The sequence below is a fragment of the Ovis aries genome, chromosome 13 (genome assembly GCF_016772045.2).
Source record: "Ovis aries strain OAR_USU_Benz2616 breed Rambouillet chromosome 13, ARS-UI_Ramb_v3.0, whole genome shotgun sequence".
NCBI lineage: Eukaryota > Metazoa > Chordata > Mammalia > Artiodactyla > Bovidae > Ovis > Ovis aries.
This window is the reverse complement of record NC_056066.1, coordinates 43,106,385-43,130,911: the sequence shown is the minus strand read 5'-3', so window position 1 is coordinate 43,130,911 and position 24,527 is coordinate 43,106,385. Positions and strand designations below refer to the sequence as shown.

Below are 24,527 nucleotides of genomic sequence, written 5' to 3'. Positions count from 1 at the left end.
AGAATACTGGAGTGGGTTGCCACTTCCTACACCACAGTTTCTTCCTGATCCAAGGATCAACCCTAAATCTCTTGTGTCATTATTTAGCAGGTGAATTCTTACCACTGGGCCACCTGAGAAGCCTTTACAGACCTGACTAGGGTGAAATTCTGAAAAGGATACCAAAACCAGACATTTTGGCAAAGTGTTTATTGACGTCAATTATTAACAATTTGTGGATACCATGTGCAGGTTCAAACAGACTCTTGAGTGTTTATACCTTGAACTAAGTTACATAACTTTTTAGATTACTCTTATTATATAACCAACACATATTTTACACAGTTTGTTATCGTGCTAAACATTATTCATAAAAGAAAAACCAATAAACAACTGAAATTGCAACACATTTAGGAAGAGTAAGGGAAACCATGATGCACTGGTACAAGCAGATGTTGTTAGAGTGATGTCAGCAAAATAATGAGCTAGGAGGAGTGAAGTCTCCCTCGAAAAGGGAAGTATGGAAAAAGAAAGCAGCTGAAAAATGTCGTCGGAGTTCTGGGAACCAGCCAAAAAAACATCTACAGCAACAAAGTGAACGCAAAACTAGGGAAGATCCAAAAGACTGGAAGGACATTTCCGTATGTTTTATTTACACTCATCTCTCCCCTGACTTGAACAGAGCCATCTTGATCTGTAAAGGTCAGCGGGTCAGCACCCTGCTGCCTCCCTCAAAGGAGACTCATTGCAGAAATCCTTATATGCGATATTCTCCACTACTTGGAGCTTGCCAAGAAAATGGTGTCCATTTCACTTAAGTCTGAGCTTGAACTGAAGAGCAGCTGGAGTGGCTCATTACACCTGCAGGGGGAATAGATATGTATGGGACCAGGGCCAGGGACTAAGGGTAGGGACAGACACAGACCATGTAAATCCATGATAGAACTGGGGTGTGGATTTGGGGGGTAATAAGACGTTCAAAAACAATCATAAATTTCCCAGAATCAGAAAGCCACTCATGGGCCAGTAAGTTGTTGACTCAGAAATGACTTGAGTTTCCCTTAGATTCCTGTTGGGCTGACCCCAGAACAGGGACATGCCACGTCAACTAGCAAAGGACAAACTGGATGTGGTACAAATCCGCAAACAGTGGGTATGCTGTTCTTGTCCAAGTACCCAGTTAGGAACACACAGAAGGAGAGAGAGAAAAGGCATACAATAAAGAAAGGTGAAACAACAAATCTGAAAAAAGAGAGAGGGAAAAAAGAGAGAAAAACATGAACCATGAAACTATTTTTGCTACTGTTTAGTTGCAAAGTGAAGACCCCTCTATTGTGACCCCCATGAACACCACAGTTTTCTCTGTCCATGGTATTCTCCAGGCAAGGATACTGGAGTGGGCTGCCATTTCCTTTTCCAGCGGATCTTCCTGGATCAGAGATGCAACTCATATCTCCTGCACTGTCAGGCAGATTCTTTACCACTGCCCTACCTGGGAAGCCTGATCCATGAAAGGAAGAAAAGAAATCAGCACGTACTCTTCCTGAACAATCACAGGAGCCACACTTGGAGCACAGTGAGTGTCACACACTGACTGTCCTGGGGAGGAGCTCCAGGTGGGCAAGAGGATGCTGAGCTCAGCTCCCCCAGAAGCACATTAGGGGGTCCCATCTCTTGAAAACACACGGCACAAGCAGGAAGACTCCTCCACACCAAGGCTGTAAAGAACCATCCCTATTGAGCTGGGTGGGAAGGGAAGAGAAGCTGGCAGATCAGGACTGAGCCCACAAGAGGGCCCCAGATGAGAAGGGGGGACAGGGCCTCAGAAGTCCTCCCTAGAGAGACCTGTGCATACCACACACTGGGCACTGCAGCCCTGGGATTACCCCGGGAGGTCGCAGCCCCACAGCTACTGTGAACCCAGCTAGACCCAGGCGGTCCGGGAACCTGACTCCTCTCCTGAGACATGCACCCGCTTATGCTCCTGGAACAGGCTGAGAAGGTGGCTGGACATTGTCCAGAACTTGGCCAGTTTACTGGGCAGCTTGTGTGCCCCCCAGCCCACAGACACCCCTTCAGTGCCTCTGGATCCAGTTTACTCCCCCCAGGGCGAGGGCTGCCCATGCTGGGCAGAGTGGGCAGTGTAGGGTACAGAGCCAGCTTAGACAGGCAGGATGTCTGGACGGGCCAGTGTGGCCATCGGCTATCAGAGAGTAGCCCAAAGAGCAGTGTTCTGGAAGTATCCTTCTCCATTTCCCTCACAGCAAAGTCCTTTAAAAGCCTAGGTGACAAGGACCCCCTGCCCCACTGGCTCTCTGACTTGTCTCCAGCTCCTGTCTCTCCACCTCACTAAATTCCACCCACATCAGCCAACTTGCTGGCCCTAAAATGTTCCATGAACACTCTTCCTTCCTGGAATAAGCGTTTTCTGTTCCAGAGAAATGCAGGAATCACTGTCTCTATCTTCAAGGCTGTTTTGTAGAAATGAAAAGTTGTGTGGGATCAAGGGTAGTTGGTGTCTCTGCTGAATAGATGTACAGAAATGCAAGACATTATGCAGAACTATCTCAACAGACACATAACCATTTCTAACAGCTAAATTCGCCTGATACCATTCACAGTCTCATTCTCCACGAGACTAAAGACTCAAGAATTTATTTCACTTATTGACATTTTTTGATGAAACAATGTCTTTCTAAAGAATGTTCAATAAAGGTTTGCTGAATGACCAATGAACGAACTCAAAATATGTAATGATTCATCAAAATTGTAAGCATGGGCAGACAATTAAGAAATTATATAAATGAGCAAAATGTGCTGCTTTACAGGAAGTAAAATACAACACCCGATTTTTAAAAATCATTCTTTTAGCTTACCAAGATACTTATGCTAAGTTTCAAAAGAAGCATACATTCTGTCGATTGAAGTTTATTTGTCTTTGTAAGTAAACAAATGCACATATTTGTGTAGGAAAATCACAAGGTAAATATACCAAAGGTAAGTATTTTTAAATGGGTAAACACAACTGATCTTTATTTTCTATCTGGTCCCTTCTATTTTCCAAATTTTCTACAATTTGGAGGTATTATTTTAATGATCAGAAACAAGAATCTTACTTGAAGTGTTTATTGCTCATTGTTTCATGAACTTTTTATTTTTAAAAAAGGAAAGGCAAGCTTTCAAAAGTTCAGACACTTCATTTGAGTACCTCCACCAAGTACAAAAGTGACAAAAGAAAATCTTGAAGAATCTCAGTGAGAGTTGAGAGTCAATATTCTTCAGAGAATGGATACTCAGGGTGACCAACACCACTGAAAGAGAAGGAGGAGGATTCATTTATTAAATCAGTCATGTCATTAAATCAGTATTACTCTATGATGCAGTCAGGATGGGCTAAAACTCTAAATCTACAAACACGTCCCTCCTTCTCCCCCGACAAGCACACATGCGGTGTCTGCTCCATGTGCACACGGCACCTGCACATCCAGTCCCAACATCCACATGTGACATTCACTCCACAGTGACAGGTAGTTTGACTTGTTATAATTTATATAAGAGCACAAGACCTGGCAGTATAACTGTAGTGATCATCTCAGACACAGGTGTAACTTCTGCTCCTAGATGATGAAAAGGTGCCCAGTGAATAAATTAGCTGCCCTTTTTCATACACCCATGGATAAGCTAGTGAACACTCCATAAATGCAGAGTGCCTGCATTAAGGAACTTGTCATCTATTGAAGAGCTACCACAAGCACTTGAATAATCACACAGCTCAAAGAGGGAATATTCCTTTCTTAATTTATAATACATTAAAACACTTGTTACTCAGAAATTAGTATTACTGCTGTTTTCCTTTTTTTTTTCCATCTTTTTACTTTTCTTTCTGAATTTGTCCTTTTCAATTAATTAAAAAGTGCACTCTGAGCGATTCCAAGTGCCAGGAGCTGTGCCATTGACCCAAGCCCACAAAAAGGAGTAAGTCTAGGCATTCACAGCCTAATGAAGAACATAGAATTATACTTAAAAGCTCCTAAGTACAGAAAAATAACCTTCCACATTTTTTTTCTTTCATCATGGCTTTTCTCAGAAGCATGATACAGCTTACAAGCAATAGGGAGAGTTTTGAGATCCTTCGTTGGAAACAAAAGCTTCATTTCACCAATAATTTGTATTCCCTTCTCTCTAAACTCCCTTCCAGCTTCTCCCTGTTTGATCAGTCATCTGTCTCTTGAGTCTTGACATCCTCCTGCAGTAATTAGGCAGCTGGAATCCCATGTTAGTGACTAAGTCAAAGTACGGGAGGTAGGGACCCCACAGTGGATGAATCACTGATGAACAGATGCAACACAGGTGTGAGTCTTTACTCAAGAAAGCAGAAGACCCGGATGATCTTACCTGGGTGTGTCCTGCTAAGGACACAGCAGTCACTCACAGGAGGGTCAGTTAAGCTCATGATCTACAGGTAATTCAGCTTTGTGAGATAACAAGGGTGAGGATGTAGGAGTTGCAACAGGGGAAAAAAAGGCCAATGAGGAAACCAATTTGAAAGAAGTGGATGATGTGTTGGAGAAAAAAAATGCCCATTAGGAAGAAAATCCACCAGACACTTAGGAGACAGGGTAGAAGCAGGCCCCCTGTGACTTCGTAGCACAGATGCACATTGGGTTTCATGGGACCATCCTTCATAAAAAATATCAACAATACATTTTGTAATTTTGTTAGGCTTAATACGAATGCCTTCTTCCCACGTGGCTCAGTGGTTAAGGATCCACCTACCAAGCAGGAAACCTGGGTTCAATCCCTAGGGTAGCAAGATCCATTGGAGAATGAAATGACAATCCACTCCAATATTATTGCCTGGGAAATGTCAAGTGCAGAGGAGCCTGTTGGGCTGTAGCACATGGGATGGTAGACAGTCATACAGGACTTAGAGATTAAACAAAAACAACAAAACAAGAATGCAATGCATGATGGAGTCATTATTATATAGTTATTATTAATATAATTATTTTCCTGATGTAAAAAGAATTAAAGATGAAACATGTTCACAAGTCCTTGAATGAACACTGGGCTGCAGACACTGTGCCCTCTGTTTCCTGAGTCTCTCAGCCCTGAGAGGAGGTACACCAAGCACAGGGATCAAGGGCACGAAGTAGTGAATTCACTAAGATGTGAACTCGGGATTTTATTGATGCGCTGTTCTGGGCTCCAATCACATTTTGGTTGGTCTGAGATGAAGTCCTAGAGGAAACCTCTGGTGTGAGGTCTGCAGGAAGCCCCTGGTTTATTCCTATACTGGAAATCAGGACTGTCTTCCAAGAATTAAGCTTTAAAAAACTTAGTTCCCCTACTGAACTGCCTGCTACAGAAAATAACATATGTGTGAAACATCTGCAAGTCACTTATGGTAGAAATTCATAGTATCTTCTATTTCAGTTGAGGCCATCAATTGCTTTCATATCTTCCAGAGTCAGTTAAAAGTTAAACACCTGGAAGAAAGGAAAGAACCATGTTTACTCCCCCAAGAACTGGCGTCCCCCTGGGGACTGGAGGAGTTTCCAGCTGGATGCAGACAAGAAGAGGGGACAGGGAAGCCGTATCTGTCCTCAGCTTCCAGGTGAACAAGCCTAGGAACCTCTGCTGAGTTCTCACCTCTCCTTCCCACACCTTTTCTTTCACTGTCCACCTCACAAACATTACAGTGCATCAGTCCCTTATCTAAGTGAATCACTTAAAAAAACAAATTAAAATCTTTTACCAAGCATGGTCATTGGATACTCCTGACTCGATATTGAATCTGAGCTAACATTAGACTAATTAACTCCCCCCAACACACCCTAAGGGTGACAGCATTCAGCTGAAGCAGAGTCAGAAGGAGGCTCCTCCATGAAAGCCTATTTAAGAATCTGATATCAAACATACTCATTACCTATCAGTTCAGTTCAGTTGCTCAGTTGTATCCGACTCTTTGCAACCCCATGAATTGCAGCCTTTGCAACCCCATGAATTGCAGCACGCCAGGCCTCCCTGTCCATCACCAACTCCCAGAGTTCACTCAAACTCACGTCCATAGAGTTGGTGATGCCATCCAGCCATCTCATACTCTATTATCCCCATCTCTTCCTGCCCCCAATCCCTCCCAGCATCAGAGTCTTTTCCAATGAGTCAACTCGCCGCATGAGGTGGCCAAAGTACTGGAGTTTCAGCTTTAGCATCATTCCTTCCAAAGAACACCCAGGACCGATCTCCTTTATTTTTTTTTTTCTCAGCCCATGCTGCTTTATTGCCAAAATATATATGTACACAGGTGCAGAGTTTCTAACTCTTACAGCAGTTCCTTTTTACAGCAAAGAATAAAATTTAATCTACAATCCCAAAGATGCATAGATTAGAAAGTAAGTGGCCTTTTGTAAAACTCCAGTCAATGAAAGTCTTTTAACATTATCTTGTATACCATGGGAAGGAGAAGATGCTGAACAGTAAAAACAAGCTACTGAAGTAAGTCTCTGTGAAGGTTATTCTAATATGAATCTTTTAAAATTACCAGTGATAGGTGGTTTTAAGGTAAGGGTGAAAACATTACTGTTGCTTAAGGACTGATGATAATTTATTGCCAGAATACTTATCCCTGGGAGAAAAACATTTTAATCTATGGTGTGGCATACCATCACCAAAGGAGACAAAATCTTCTGGAAATTCTAACCTTTACATATCTATTCTGACTTAAAGGTTGGAGAAGTATGAGTTCCTGGAGAAATATGTGAGTTCCTGGAGAAATCTGTGATGTTTGGATTTCTAATATTAACATTTTAATATGCCCTAGTGGAATAATGGAAGCAGAGATTAGAGAAACTCTGTCCTTCAATCTTTACTGGTTTGTTTGGCAGACATGTTATTATTAAGTACCAAAGAGAAACTTTACATATGGGATATGACATTTCACTTCCTGAACTGAGTCAAATGACTATTAGTAATTCCATTTTTAACTACTGGAAAGTTATCCAAAGGTATTTGGAATCAAATCCCACAGCAAAGATTAAAGTCAGGTAGAAATAATTTTCAATCACTGAATGTGAAACTGGATGGTGCCTAGTGAAAACCAGTCTAATTCTAAATTCTCTTCTACTTAGGCCTCTTTCAGATACAATGAATCCCATTCGTACATTTGTCATGATCACATGTTCTTTCATGGGTTATTTCAAAATCAGAAATCATCTCAAAAAATTGTAAGCTATCACAATAAACTGGTCTATTTTCTACATCAAGAAAATAAATGACAAGGTTTTTCTTCAAAATGGGAAAAGCTGCTCCTTTTTACCTGGCATAAAAAACTTTAAGCAACAAATTATAAAACTCTGGCTATAAAACTTTTCTTTGAAAATTTGAATACAGGAACAACAGAGAAACCAAACTACAGGTGTGTGAGTATTTTAAGGACTATCTCCATAAAATGTAAAGGGCTCCTTTGCTGGAAGGAACTCTTACGGCTGGTTAATAGCAGTACCATCCAAAGAGCTGCCCAGTTACCTGAAAATCCTGGAACATCTGAAGTACGTACATTATTGTCTCTCTTCACTTTCAAGATTCTAGTCTTAAAGAGATCCAAAGTTAAGCCACATAAACTTTATCAGACAAATCCCATTCCTGGTTACATCTTCCACACTGGCACTCCATACCCTTTCTGAAACTCTGCACTTGATTATTAGAGCCACAATGAAGCAGCATTGTGATAGATGTGGAGCAGCTGCCTGCATTTCTAAGCAATCACTTTATCAACCTATATTTTCAGTGGAAACTGCATGATATCCTTGTAATTTCCCCTAATTCCTTAGTCAAAGAGTTTACTCTGCATGTTTATTAAAACTGGGTCTGAATGAAAGTACGAGCAATAGTGGCAGGCCCATAACTCTTTAGAGTATAATATTCCTAATGCATGGTTGAAAATGTACAGTGTTAATGTGGTTACTAGTAATTATATATATATCCATTTATTAGTAATGAAGCAATAGAGACTTAAACCACTCTCTTGAATTTATTGTTTGGATCATTAGTTTTCATTTTCTAAGTAAAGACTCTTTCTTCCGTTGAAAATGGGAGCTAGAACAGGGGCAACCACAAGACATTCAGACTGTCAAGAAGAGAGCATAACAGTGCTCACCCTCTAACTTCTTGCCTGGTTCCATTAGTCCCCAAACATGTTTAAAAACAAAGCACAAACTAAGCATGTTGAATAAAAAGCTGTTGTGGCTCCGATCTCCTTTAAAATGGACTGGTTGGATCTTCTTGCAGTCCAAGGGACTCACAAGAATCTTCTCCAACACCACAGTTTAAAAGCATCAATTCTTCGGCACTCAGCTTTCTTCACAGTCCAACTCTCACATCCATACATGACCACTGGAAAAACCATAGCCTTGACTAGACGGAACTTTGTTGGCAAAGTAATTACCTATAATTGAACCTAAAAAACTTTATGTAAATGTCTTTGTGGAGAAAGTTATGAAGTGTTTAAGACATTAGAGAACACCTAAATAATTAAAAATTCATATCATAATTTTGAAATGGAAAGCTTAATTTTATCAAGAAATTCATTTTCTCCAAAGTGATGTAGTGTTTCAGTGCAATATGAACCAAAGACTTAAACACGTATTATTTTGTGAAATTCAGTGAAGTGATACTAAGTTTGAAATAAGAAATAGCTAATCAAGAGCAATCAAGATATCCTTAAAGAAGAAAAATATGCCATCCTGAAAAGCAAGACTTATTTTATACTTTTGTAACAGAGTACAGAAAACTGAATAGTTAAATATAAGGGAGAGACCAGAAATGTATTTATGAACATTTGATATATGAGACAGTTGGCAGTGAAAATCTGTGGAAAAATGTGGACACTTAAGATTTCCATTTAAATAAAAAAATAGGTAATCATTTTAGATCATATTAGAAAATCAGTTCCAGTTGTATTTCAGAGCCAAATTTGAATGCAAACACAAAAACAATTTTTCAGGGGACTATATAATTGACCCTTGACTTGGCCTGACCCATAACTTGCATTGGGCAGTGAAATTTGCCAGAAGAAATGGTGAGTTAGTTTTGAGCCTAGACATGAAGAGGATTTTTTCCTACTCCCTAGCTTGGGATCATAATTGGGAAATTAAAAGACACTTGCTCCTTGAAAGAAAAGCTATGACAAACCTAGGCAGCATATTAAAAAGCAGAGACGTCACTTTTCTGACGAAGGTCCATCTAGTCAAAGCTATGGTTTTTCCAGTAGTCATGTATGGATGTGAGGGTTGAACTATAAAGAAAGCTGAGTGCTGAAGAATTGATGCTTTTGAAATGTGGTGTTGGAGAACACTCTTGAGTCCCTTGGACAGCAAGGAGATCAAACCAGTCAATCGTAAAGGAAATTATTCCTGAGTATTCATTGGAAGGACTGATGCTGAAGCTGGAACTCCAATACTTTGGCCACCTGATGCAAAGAACTGACTCATTGAAAAAGACCCTGATACTGGGAAAGATTGAAGGCAAGAGCATAAGGGGACAACAGAGGATGAGATGGTTGAATGGCATCACTGACTCGATGGACATGAGTTTGAGTAAACTCCAGGAGTTGGTAATGGACAGGGAAGTCTGGCGTGCTGCAGTCCATGGGGTTGCAAAGAGTCGAACATGACTGAGTAACTCAACTGACTGACTGACTAGGGATCATAGGGCTGTGCTGAGATAGTTGTCACAGTCTAGCTAAATATATATGAAAAAATATACAGAGAAGCATGCAGGCTCCTCTGACAAGAGTCACATCCAGCTGGTAAAGCCCTGAACTGCAAATGCCCAAGAGAGCCCAGCCTAGAGGACAACCACTTAGCTGAGTGCTGGCTGATTGTCAAAGTACAGAATCGAGAGATGCAGAAATGATCTCTGCATTAAATAGTAAAACTGGGGAGAGTTTCCTGTACAGCTACACCAAGGGTACAATAATGGTCTCCTAGACAGAAATTAAAACACAGACAGCTTAGCAATAATAGGCACAGTCTTGAACAGGAACTTTGCAATAGCAGAAACTCAAGGAGATTAAATATGTGAAGTAAAACCTTATAGTATTCATGGAAATACAAGATAAAACCACAATTAGGAGGTTAAAGATCACTGCCATAATTTTTGTACCCCCAAATTCACATCTTGATGGTGTTAGAAAAGGAGTTTTTGACAGGTTATTAGGACATAATCGTAGAGCCCTCATGCATGAGATTTAAACAATATCATATAAGAGACTTGGGACAGCTCTGGTGGCCCCTCCAACATGTTAAGATACAAGGAGAAGCCAGTGACCTGGAGGAGGGCCATCACCCAACCACATGGGCACCCTGACCTCAGAACTCCAGCTTCAGAACTGTGAAAAACAAATTTCATTTTTTTTCTCAGTCCCTCAGTGTGTAGCATTTTGTTAAAACACACAAAATGGCCTAAAAAGAATCACATAATGCAATTTCATCAATTGAGAAAAAGACAATAAGATATCATTTGTACAATGTGACATAATAAATTGGAGACATAGCATTGGAGCTAAAATCTCTGTTTTCTGTTCAACTTTAGCGAAAGTGAAAGAGGAGAGTGAAAAAGTTGGCTTAAAGCTCAACATTCAGAAAACTAAGATCATGGCATCTGGTCCCATCACTTCATGGCAAATAGATGGGGAAACAGTGGATGACTTTATTTTGGGGGGCTCCAAAATCACTGAAGATGGTGATTACAGCCATGAAATTAAAATACTTTTACTCTTTGGAAGGAAAGTTATTACCAACTTAGACAGCATATTCAAAAGCAGAGACATTACTTTGCCAACAAAGGTCCATCTAGTCAAGGCCATGGTTTTTCCAGTGGTCATGTATGGGTGTGAGAGTTGGACTGTGAAGAAAACTGAGCACTGAAGAATTGATGCTTTTGAACTGTGGTGTTGGAGAAAACTCTTGAGAGTCCCTTGGACTGCAAGGAGATCCAATCAGTTCAACCAAAAGGAGATCAGTCTTGGGTGTTCATTGGCAGGACTGATGTTGAAGCTGAAACTCCAATACTTTGGCAACCTGATGTGAAGAGCTGACTCACAAAAAGACCCTGATACTGGGAAAGATTGAGGGCAGGAGGAGAAGGGAACAACAGAGGATGAGATGGTTGGATGGCATCACCGACTCAATGGACATAGGTTTGGATGGACTCCAGGAGTTGGTGAATGACAGGGAGGCCTGGCGTGCTGCAGTTCATGGGGTTGCAAAGAGTCAGACATGACTGAGAGACTGAACTGAACTGAACTGAACTGTAAACCTCTCTGGTCATGCCAACTCTCCTGTTGCCACATCAGGTGGAGAAAACCACGAGGAATACGCACAAGGCTTTCATGCACAGGAAAGAACAGTTAACTCATCTTGACTCAAGGCAAGTCTTGAGAGACAGACAAAGGATGACCCTTGTGAAGGATATTCCCTAGGAGCCCTCTGCCCATAGACCCACTTATCATCACCTGCATGTTATCTTTGACCCACTTCTTGTTGAAACTCTTAGTCAGAACCACAACCCCATGTTGTATGTGGTAGCAAAGGGCAACCAGAGCTGGAGTTTGCTTGTGCTTTTGGGAAATGGCAGAGAGAACTAGGTCCTCCAAGAGAACAGAGTGGTTCAGGTTCACACTTGAAGGATATTCAGAAATGATGAGGACCTGAGACTCATTTGAGAAGAGACTTCCTAAATAGACCAAGAAGGTCCACTGTAGACAGTGCTTCTCAAAGTGTGGTCCATGGACCAACAGCATCGGCATCACTTGGGATCTTGTAAGAAATACAAGTTCCATGGCTGAGCTCAAGACAAGCTGAATCAGAACCTCAACTGTGTAACCTCCCATTCTGTGTTTACAGAGCTCTGCAGGTGATTCAAATGCATTATTGAGTTGAGACCAGGACTGCCAAACTCGTGGATTGTTCTTTAATTCTGAGAGGTTGTTTTTCTTCTATTATCAAGAGCATGAATAGAGAAACAGAAGGAAAAAAAAAAAAAACAGGGATCGTTTTTAAATTTCACATTTCTGAGAACAGCATAAAGATGGCGGAGGAATAGGACGGGAAGACCACTTTCTCCTTCACAAATTCCTCAAAAGAACATTGCAACGCCGAGCAAACTTCACAAAACAACTTCTGTAGGCTGGCAGAGGACATCAGGCAACCAGAAAAGCAGACCATTGTCTTCAAAAACAGAGAGAAGAAACCCAGCTCCACCCACCAGAACTCCAACACAAGCCTCCCTAACCAGGAAACCTTGACAAGCCACTGATAGAACCCCACCCAAAGTGAGGAAGCTCCATAATAAAGACAACTCCACAAATTACCAGAATATAAAAAGGCCACCCCAAACGCAGCAATAAAACCAAGATGAAGAGACAGAGGAATACTCAGCAGGTAAAGGAACAGGAGAGTTGCCCACCAAACCAAACAAAAGAGGAAGAAGTAGGGAATCTACCGGAGAAGGAATTCCGACTATTGATAGTGAAAATGATCCAAAATCTTGAAATCAAAATGGAATCACAGATAAATAGCCTAGAGACAAGGATTGAGAAGATGCAAGAAAGGTTTAACAAGGACCTAGAAGAAATAAAAAAGAGTCAAAATATAATGAATAACGCAATAAATGAGCTCAGAAACACTCTGGAGGCAACAAATAGGAGAATAACGGAGGCAGAAGATAGGATTAGTGAAATAGAAGATAGAATGGTAGAAATAAATGAATCAGAGAGGAAACAAGAAAAACGAATTAAAAGAAACCAGGACAATCTCAGAGACCTCCAGGACAATATGAAACGCTCCAACATTCGAATTATAGGAGTCCCAGAAGAAGAAGACAGAAAGAAAGATCATGAGAAAATCCTTGAGGAGATAATAGTTGAAAACTTCCCTAAAATGGGGAAGGAAATAATCACCCAAGTCCAAGAAACACAGAGAGTTCCAAACAGGATAAACCCAAGGCGAACACCCCAAGATACATATTAATCAAATTAACAAAGATCAAACACAAAGAACAAATATTAAAAGCAGCAAGGGAAAAACAACAAATAATACACAAGGGGATTCCCATAAGGATAACAGCTGATCTTTCAATAGAAACTCTTCAGGCCAGGAGGGAATGGCAAGACATACTTAAAGTGATGAAAGACAATAACCTACAGCCCAGATTACTGTACCCAGCAAGGATCTCATTCAAATACAAAGGAGAAATCAAAAGCTTTACAGACAAGCAAAAGCTGAGAGAATTCAGCACCACCAAACCAGCTCTCCAACAAATTCTAAAGTTTTGGCCACAGCAATCAGAGCAGAAAAAGAAATAAAAGGAATCCAAATTGGAAAAGAAGAAGTAAAACTCTCACTGTTTGCAGATGACATGATCCTCTACATGGAAAACCCTAAAGACTCCACCAGAAAATTACTAGAGCTCATCAATGAATATAGTAAAGTTGCAGGATATAAAATCAACACTCCGAAATCCCTTGCATTCCTATACACTAATAATGAGAAAGTAGAAAAAGAAATTAAGGAAACAATTCCATTCACCATTGCAACGAAAAGAATAAAATACTTAGGAATATATCTACCTAAAGAAACTAAAGACCTATATATAGAAAACTATAAAACACTGGTGAAAGAAATCAAAGAGGACACTAATAGATGGAAAAATATACCATCTTCATGGATTGGAACAATCAATATAGTGAAAATGAGTATACTACCCAAAGCAATTTACAAATTCAATGCAATCCCTATCAGGCTACCAGCCATATTTTTCACAGAACTAGAACAAATAATTTCAAGATTTGTATGGAAATACAAAAAACCTCGAATAGCCAAAGCAATCTTGAGAAAGAAGAATGGAACTGGAGGAATCAACTTGCCTGACTTCAGGCTCTACTACAAAGCCACAGTCATCAAAACAGTGTGGTACTGGCACAAAGACAGAAATATAGATCAATGGAACAAAATAGAAAGCCCAGAGATAAATCCACACACATATGGACACCTTATCTTTGACAAAGGAGGCAAGAATATACAATGGAGTAAAGACAATCTCTTTAACAAGTGGTGCTGGGAAAACTGGTCAACCACTTGTAAAAGAATGAAACTAGATCACTTTCTAACACCATACACAAAAATAAACTCAAAATGGATTAAAGATCTAAATGTAAGTCCAGAAACTATAAAACTCCTAGAGGAGAATATAGGCAAAACACTCTCAGACATAAATCACAGCAGGATCCTCTATGATCCACCTCCCAGAATTCTGGAAATAAAAGCAAAAATAAACAAATGGGATCTAATTAAAATTAAAAGCTTCTGCACAACAAAGGAAATTGCAAGCAAGGTGAAAAGACAGCCTTCTGAATGGGAGAAAACAGTAGCAAATGAAGCAACTGACAAACAACTAATCTCAAAAATATACAAGCAACTTCTGCAGCTCAATTCCAGAAAAATAAACGACCCAATCAAAAAATGGGCCAAAGAACTAAATAGACATTTCTCCAAAGAAGACATATGGATGGCTAACAAACACATGAAAAGATGCTCAACATCACTCACTATCAGAGAAATGCAAATCAAAACCACAATGAGGTACCACTTCACACCAGTCAGAATGGCTGCGATCCAAAAATCTGCAAGCAATAAATGCTGGAGAGGGTGTGGAGAAAAGGGAACCCTCTTACACTGTTGGTGGGAATGCAAACTAGTACAGCCACTATGGAGAACAGTGTGGAGATTCCTTAAAAAATTGCAAATAGAACTACCTTATGACCCAGCAATCCCACTGCTGGGCATACACACTGAGGAACCCAGAATTGAAAGAGACACATGTACCCCAATGTTCATCGCAGCACTGTTTATAATAGCCAGGACATGGAAACAACCTAGATGTCCATCAGCAGATGAATGGATAAGAAAGCCGTGGTACATATACACAATGGAGTATTATTCAGCCATTAAAAAGAGTTCATTTGAATCAGTTCTGATGAGATGGATGAAACTGGAGCCAATTATACAGAGTGAAGTAAGCCAGAAAGAAAAACACCAATACAGTATACTAACACATACATATGGAATTTAGAAAGATGGCAATGACGACCCTGTATGCAAGACAGCAAAAAAGACACAGATGTGTATAATGGACTTTTGGACTCAGAGGGAGAGGGAGAGGGTGGGATGATTTGGGAGAATGGCATTCTAACATGTATACTATCATGTAAGAATTGAATCGCCAGTCTATGTCTGATGCAGGATACAGCATGCTTGGGGCTGGTGCATGGGGATGACCCACAGAGATGTTGTGGGGAGGGAGGTGGGAGGGGGGTTCATGTTTGGGAACACATGTAAGAATTAAAGATTTTAAAATTAAAAAAAATATATCCTACCACCTAAAACAATTAGAAAAAGAAGAACAAACAAAATCTAAAGTCAGAAGAAGGAAGGAAATAATAAAGATTGTGTGTGAAAGTTGAAAAATAAATAAAATAAATTTCACTTTCCTAAGGTACTAATGAAAATTGAGAAGTCTCAAAGTAAGAGACATTTATTTCATTATTATTCCACTATCAGTTCAGTTCAGTTGCTCAGTCGTGTCCAACTCTTTGTGACCCCATCAACTGCAGCACACCAGGCCTATAGATGTTTACAAAAATGGTTCATTGAAATTTTTTCTATCATGATTGATCTATGAGTTATATATTATTATCCTAATTTTAGACATAAGATAAGAGGCTTGGAACATCTATTTTTAGAAATGTGTTCCATGGTTAATAAATAAGTAAATCATGACATAATGTTGTGTCTCTGGTCTCAATTAGGGGACTATATGTAGATCTTAACACAGACATTTATTACTTGTGAGTTGACAAGCTAATACAATGTGGAAAACAGACTGGGTGATGGGGAAATAGAAGAATTCATTCCATCCCTCCCCGCTCTCCCCACTGCCTAGCAGAGCTATCTGAGTACCATACAATGTAAACTATTCCATCAAAATTTGAATTTTAGGGAAACTTCCAGTTATCTTCAATAGGATTCAGTACCATTCTTTTACTCGTTGGGATCCCAGAGCACCAAAGGCAACAAGAACAATATCATGTGACTTGCAGAAATCCAACAGTTTGCTCTGATTGCGATAAGGATGGCATTCCACCTGTAGAAAGCCAACAAGAAGAGTGTCAGATCAGGTGCATCCCAAACTATAGGTTAACTGTACCTAATACAACCAAGGTGATGTTAGTCAGACCACTGATGACCAATGTGAAGATGACTGTTAGAGACGACTATGCTGTTTCTGCATGTAACCCCCCCCCCACACACACACACACACACACACTCTCTCTCTCTCTATAAATGGTCTCACCTACTCCTGGTCAAGCGTGCAGGGGAGTTGGCCTTTGGGCAGGTGTCTGCCACCCTCCCCTCCAGTTGCTGGCACCTGAAATAAAGCAAACTTTCTTTTCCAAAAAAAAAAAAAAAGATTATATGAAAAGGTAATATTAACAGGACAGAGAATGATTAAAAAGTGAAAAATATGTTGAGGGAAAAACTGTAACATTAACCGGAAACTTGAAATATCAACAGCAAGAGTGAAATAGAGAAAAGTGTGTTTATATAGTTAATTTTATGATGGAAATGGATGGGAGAACCAGTCCAAGATTGAGTAGTCAAAATATGGGCTCTAGATCTGAGTAAAAATTTCAGAGTAAATATTTTATCTCCTGTTAGTTTCTCATGCATTGGAGAAGGAAATGGCAACCCACTCCAGTGTTCTTGCCTTGAGAATCCCAGGGAAAGGGGAGTCTGGTGGGCTGCCATCTATGGGGTTGCACAGAGTCGGACACGACTGAAGCGACTTAGCAGCAGCAGCAGCAGTTTTACCGTGAGCCTTTAACTTCACCCTCTAACCTGGACAGTTTTTATCATCTCCAGCACTTTTTATTTTTCTGTGCCCCCTGTTGAAGGCCCATAAAGGATGAGACCTCCAAGAATAAGGATTTAGTCATCAACATTCCACACTAATTCTTAAGCCAGTCTTACATGATTTGTATTTTTTATTTACTTCCCATTCCATCTTTTCATGGTTTTCCTTCCCATACACAGTTTGCTACAAGGCACTTTCCAGTCCAATTTCTGGTCATGTTTTCATCTCAGAAAAATGCCTTCTCCTTATTCTAAGTTCTGGGTTCTACCCTCCATTTACTTGGAAGCTTTCCCCACCTTTCCACCCAAATTTATCAGACAAGGATACCATTCTGGGTTCTATGCACACCATCCAGACAGAGGCTCTGCACTCTAGAATCTTCTGTCCACAAAGGTCAGATGAACGGGAGGGGAGGAAAGATAGACATCAGACTCCAGTGCAAGAAGGAGGTTGTGAAGAGCAGGACGGAGAGGAGCCGCGCTGCTCACCTGGTTGCAGACAGGCTTGTACTTGAGCCCTGGCTTGTTCAGGATCTTCTCTAGCTGCTTGTGGTTGAAGTTGGACACCCTGATGGACTTAGTCAGCCCTGCATCCTTACACTTCTCCAGGGCCTGGGAGGGAGGGGTGGTGAACAATTACATGGAATGATAGAGCAAAAATAAATGCTGAAAAACATCGGTAATCACCGTTATCCATCAAGAATTAATTAGCATTGATTATCAAGAAGAAAAAGGGAAATATCATGACACAAGAATTACTGTCTCCTCCTGAGAAAAACTCTAGAGAAGACATATCACATGGAAGGAAAGAGATGCCTGCCTTACTGCCCCATATTCTCCTCCTTCGTTCCTCTCTGAGGAGCATTTTAGCAACGGTTTCCTCCCCACAACCTCAGCATCATAACCCTTAGATTCATGAACTGCTGAGTCTGATGGTCCATAGTCCATTCTCACAGGTGGAAGAGATGAAGGAGGTTCCCCCTCTCCTGGCTCCTCCCCTGATTCTCTCTTCCCTGGACTCACCTCCCACGTGTGACAGAGATCCACTGAGTCAAATATCAGTTTTCCATTTTCATCTTTTGGAAATAATTCCTTCCCTGGTTGGAAAAGAAGCCGGCATTTTAGAGATGTCACAAAATAATTTCCCAACATTTATCCAGGCTGATAGGCATCAGGAATTAAACATCCATGAGATAGGTTTACAACTTTCTAGATACTAATATCTGCAAAGTGATTTGTGTATGGAGTTGTAAGCAGCGTCTCTAGGAGGAACGTTTATTTTAATCTCTAATACTTAATATATGTTGTAAAAAATACAATTTTTCTAGGTCCTAAAAGTGACTCAGTGATTTCTGTGAATTTTGTCTTTTCTTTGTACTTGTCTATTTTCAAATGCCTCTCTTGAGTTAGAATTGGTAGTAAGTTCAGTTCAGATCAGTTCAATCACTCAGTCGCATCTCTTTGTGACTCCATGAACTGCAGCACGTCAGGCCTCCCTGTCCATCACCAACTCCCGCAGTTTACCCAAACTCAGGTGGCTCAGAGGTTAAAGCCTCTGCCTCCAATGCAGGAGACCTGGGTTCGATCCCTGAGTCGGGAAGATCCCCTGGAGAAGGAAAGGTAACCCACTCCAGTATTCTTGCCTGGAGAATCCCATGGATGGAGAAGCCTGGTAGGCTACAATCCACAGGGTCGCAAAGAGTCAGACACGACTGAGCAATTTCACCTCACCTCATGTCCATTTAGTCCGTGATGCCATCCAACCATCTCATCCTCTGTCGTCCTCTTCTCTTCCTGCCCTCAATCTTTCCCAGCAGCAGGGTCTTTTCAAATGAGTCAGCTCTTCACATTAGGTGGCCAAAGTACTGGAGTTTCAGCTTCAACATCAGTCCTTCCAATGACACCCAGGACTGATCTCCTTTAGGATGGATTAATTCGATCTCCTTGCAGTCCAAGGGACTCTCAAGAGTCTTCTCCAACACCACAGTTCAAAAGCAACAATTCTGCACTCAGCTTTCTTTATAATCCAACTCTCACATCCCTATATGACTACTGGAAAAAACCATAACATTGACTAGATGGACCTCACATGGGTTTTATTTCCAGCATAAATATTGCAATCACTTCCTTTTCCCTCTTGAGGATCTGATGCCTTAGGGCAGGCATATGAACCAGCAAAGCTCAAGTTAGGTAGATATGGAATGTGGAAGATCCAGACAAGCTCTCATATTCGTGACCATGAGCTTTGAACTGCCCCAAGGCCATATTTGCCAACAATGGAAATATTCAGTAAACATAAAACATACCATGAGTAGAGCCATGATAAATCATAGAAATTAGGAGACATTTCTGAAGAGTACTGCAACTCCTAAAATCTGTCTATGATGGGACTTGCCATCTACATAGTCCATCAAGCGATTTTGCATCAGATGACTTGAGCTGATTTCTATAACTTGAAATCAAGAATTCTAAGTAAACTGTTCTTATTGGCTAAGTGCAATCTACAAATGTCATCTTGAAGACAGGCAAGAGTGTAGGCAAGGTCTATAAAGGTATGAGATTTAGACGCACCCAGAGGGAGCACCACCAAATATGCTCAACTTGAAAGGGTGAAAGACAAGGTAAACACATCATGTTCAATGTAAGGCAGTGTCATGCTCACCACAACTACACCAAACTCTTGGTTCATGAAATCTCCAGAGACTCAGGAGTCATAACCAGGACTATGTGCAGAACTGGCTTATTTCTCAAGCTTTTCAGGTAGAAAAACTCATGTTATTTAATACTTTCCCTAAGAGTCATGTAAGGGATTCAAAGAAACTCAGTAAAAAGAGGATCACAAATGATTACTTAAGGGACTCTACTCTAGAGTAATCATCCATTAATTCAACCATCCATGCAAGTTGATGCGCATTCTAACACAAGATATAAAGTTGATGTGATCACACAAAGTTCTAACCTTCAGAGCCACTGGAATATGAATAACATGGAGATCAACATAGTCCAGTTGAAGATTTTTCGGTGATTTTTCCAAGGCTGGTTGGACCAACTCTGGTCAAAGGGAAGTTAACCAAAGCTGCAGAGGTTAAAGAATGAAAGTTGTATTAATAACACATTATGTAACTTTTTCCTTACCACTTGCCTTGTGAGATATCACTTCCTTGACCAAGGATAGATCCGAGCACATGGTATTAAAGTACCAAGCCTTAACCACTGAATCACCAGGGAACTCTAATACTTCAGGAATGTATGTAAGAATACTTCACCAATTATTCACCGAACAATGATCCTATTATATAACTGTCACCTGTGCAAAATCACTTGCACACATCTGTACACACTCAACACACAGCACCTTTGAGGTGTAGAATATGTCTTCTCTCTTCACAGTACCATCTGCAATCTTGCTTCGAATGGCCTGGCCAACTTGCTCTTCATTTTGGTACACATGAGCACAGTCAATATGGCGGAACCCAACCTCTATAGCGAATTTGGTGATTTCCAGAGCTTCCCTCTTAGCCGCCTACATAAACAACAAGGTAGAAGTTGAATAGCTACATGATCAAGAGATTGCTAGGCACAAGATTGATCTTCCCAAGAATCAACATTTCTTTGTGCTTTTAGTTCATTTTGCAACTGTTGTGATGAACTCATGACAGTTTCTCTGAATGTTCTGGCCAGAGATTAAATGGGCACTAAGGAAGCCTTCAATCCCAGATGGCCAGTGGCTGATCACAGGCCTCAGAGGACCCCAAGACAACCTCCAGGTTCAATGATTTGCTGGAAGACCCACAGGACTCAGCATAAAGTTGTAGTCATGGATAAGATTTATACTGTGAGATGTTTGAGGCAAAATCAACAAAGGTGTAAAATGCCTGGTAAAAGCATCAAGAAACATGTGAAAGCTACTAAGACTTCAGTCTTCAGTGAAGCCACACAGAATACACCAATTAAAAAGCATATATATTTAATAAAGTGATGTTTTCATATAAGTATACATTGCTAATGATTACCACAATCAACCTAGGCAACAGATCCATCACCTCACATACTTAAATTTATGGCATGTTTGTAAGAAATTTAAGGTCTAGTCTCTACAAAATCTCAAGATATAGCCCATTATCTTTAACTATAGTCACTGTGCTATACAACAGGTGTTCAGATTTATTCACCTTAGGACTGAAAGTCTGTACCCTTGACCAAAATCTTTTCATTTTTCCTAGACTTGTCCCCAGCTTCTGGTCACCATACCTTATTCTTTCTTCTATGAGTTCCACTGTTTTAGATTCCACCTATAAGGAAATTATACAGTAATTGTCTTTCTGTTTATGGCTTTTTACACTTAGCTTAAAGTTAGTTCATCTGTGTGGTTCAAAATGACAGGATTAATTTCATTTATAATATTGAATAATATTCCACTTCTTTTTATGTGATTCAGACTCGTTCCTATTTCAAGGAGGTAGATAGCTGGTGTAGCTTCTCTCTGTTAGGGTTGGTCCTGGATTTTCTTAAATGCTCCAGTATTTGTGTGTATACCAAGGAATGAACCCAATGAGCTTCAGTAACAGCCTGGACTCTTCCCTCCCCTCACCCCAATTTGTACTACAAAGTTCTGTCTTATGTTTCCAAAATGTATCTAATTATTTCCATCGGTTTTATAGATGAAAAATTTGAGGCTTAAAGTTTAACGACCAGTCCATTGTCTCAACTACATACTATAAACACAAGATGGATAGCAAATTTTCTGGCTTACAGTATAGAGACTTGTCCACTAGCTCCTCTTTTATAACCCAGCACCGAAAACAATACTTAAATGAAAACGCATTACAAAACACAAAGATACATTACAAAACCTAGCCTGTAAGATTGCATCTCATTACATCAAATGATACTATAGTTCCCATCAGAAGTTTCCAAGCAGAAACAGAAGCACAGGGCAAAATACAGCTGGAGTGTTTCTGCCCTGGCACCTACCAGGCACCCCACAGTAGAAAAACGATTTTCTGCAATTATTTTTCAGTCACTTCATTTTCAGGACCTTCCACCTAAAAGCTTCTCTGGGTCATGTGTTTTTGGAAGGAGGAAAGAGTTCTTGAAATAATAAAATCTACAGCGAAACCCCACCATTGCAATCACACTTAAAGCAAAGCAGCTAACAGTCAGTGTTCTCTACAGCCAAGTCTCACCTCTTCTGCCAAGCTGGGAAAGAGATGGAAACTGGAGGGGAACCCAGAGTAACCTGCAGGTGAGCACAGCTTCAGACCCTGATGCAGAGTGGAGATTGGATGCTCTTTCTCCTTTCACAGGGCATGGTTCTAACCTCGTTAGTGGAATCACGTGACCCTCCCAGAGTCACACAGGAGCTCAGTGCTTGACAACCCAAGTCCCTTTTGCTCATGTCACATCCACTACTATTTATATCTCAACCCCAAACCACTAGTGTTACCTCTGGGGGTGCATAGGTTCCAAATCCAAGGACAGGAATGAAGCGGCCATCATTAAGCTTCACCTTCTGGCTTTGGGGGTCCATGGCCTGTTGTTCCCCTGAGTAAGCAGATTGATTTTTCCTTCTGCCTTCAGAGGTTAGAAATAACAGGAAGGTAACACCCCAGCTGCACTGTCCACTGTTAGCAGATGCATTGCAGGAGAAGTGTGATTAACCTAATGCCCATGGAGTCAGAGAGTTAACTTGTTTGATTTTTTTTATCAGTATAACCTGAAGTTTTATAGAAAGTGAGATTGGCTGAGCAATTAATGACCATTAGTTAAACTAGAAATTTCCACACTCCAACCTTTTATATTTTCTATTATAGGCCCAATCTCAATCAAACATAAACTGAGACAATTGTCTTACAGTACAAACAGCACACATACACATATCACAAAATGTAAAGTGATAACAGCATTTTTGAAAATGTTATCCCTTAATAAAGAATCAAAACTTCAAGTGAAAGTAAATTTTCCATTTTACATTTCCCACCAGCAAAATTATTTTGCTTTACAGACCTGACTGTGGTGAAATCCTGAACAGGATACCTAAACCAGACATTTTGGAAAAGTATTTATTGGAGGTTAATTATTAATAGCTTTAGGATACCACTTGCAGTGTGCAAAGAGAACGTTGTACTTAGTTATATAACTTTTACAGTATGCTTGCTTTCCAGGTGGCCCTAGTGGTAAAGAACCTGCCTGCCAATGCAGGAGATGTACAGTTTCAATCACTGGGTTCAATCCCTGGGTTGGGAAGATCCCCTGAAGGAGGGCATGGCAACCCACTCCAGTATTCTTGCCTGGGGAATCCCATGAACAGAGGAGTCTGGCGGGCTGCAGTCCATGGGGTTGCAAAGAGTCGGATGGAACTAAAACAGCTTAGCACACACCCAGAGTACTTTCATAATGTAACTGATACATACTTTACATAATTTACTAACTTGTTGAACATTATTCATAAAAGAAAATGTAAGAAACTACATGTATATTAGTAGCTCAGTTGTGTCTGAATCTTTATGACCCCATGGGGTGTAGCCCACCAGGCTCCTCAAGCCATGGGATTTTCCAGGTAAAAATTCTGGAGTAGTTTGCTATTTCCTTCACCAGAGGATCTTCCTGACCCAGGGACAGATCCGAGTCTCCTGCATAAGTTACACAAATTATAACAAATTTGGAAAGAGTAAGGGAAATTGTGATGCACTGATATGTGGGTGTGTGAAGTTAAATAAATTTAACATATATAGTGATGTCAGCAAAATGGTGAAGAAAGATGACTGAATTCTCCCTTGGAAAGGCTAGAAAAGAAAGAGAAAGCAGCTGAAAAACCTAGTAAGATCTCTGGAAAACACTCAAAGATCTACAGCAACAAAGTGAACACACAATTAGGAAAAATCCAGAACAGAATGGTAGGAAATTTCATCGTGTATTACTCACCTGTACCCTCCTCCTGCCTGGGACAGTGCACTCTTGATCAGCCCCCAGATGCTTCCCTCAATCCAGAGTGATCAAAGAAAACCAACTGTGCAATGTTCCAACCAACTTGAGGGCTGCCTGGGAACTGGTGCCTGTTCCACTTAACTCTAAGCTTAAACTGAAGAGCAGCTGGAATGGCTATTGCAGCTCGAGGGGAACTATATATATATATATATACACACACACACACACACACACACACACACATACATATGTATATACATATATGTATATGTATACATACATACACACAGAGCCAAGGACAAAGGAATAAGGGTGGAGCCATAGACTAGACCATGTATTGATAAAACCCTGAGTAGAACTGGGGTGTGGATTTGGGAGCCATAAGTCATTCAAAAACAGTCATAAGTTCACTGGACTCAGAAAGCCACCCATGGGCCAGGCAAGATGCTGACTCAGAAATGAACTGAGTCACCCTTAGCTTTCCTGTTGGGGTGAAAGAAGGACAATGAGAATGCCAGGCAAATAGTGAAAGCCAGTCAGGACAGGGAACAAGATCTACCAGGAGTGAGTATTTGCCTGCTGTTTCAGGTAGTCAATTATGAACACACACAAACACACACACACACACACACACACACACACACACAC

At 40.5% G+C, this 24,527-nt stretch overlaps 1 pseudogene; it reads right to left on the bottom strand.

The window, feature by feature from the left end:
- Nucleotides 1-3,089: 3,089 nt before the first annotated feature.
- LOC121816017 (dihydrodiol dehydrogenase 3-like) lies at nucleotides 3,090-24,057 on the bottom strand (annotated as a pseudogene).
- Between the last annotated feature and the right edge of the window lie 470 nt (nucleotides 24,058-24,527).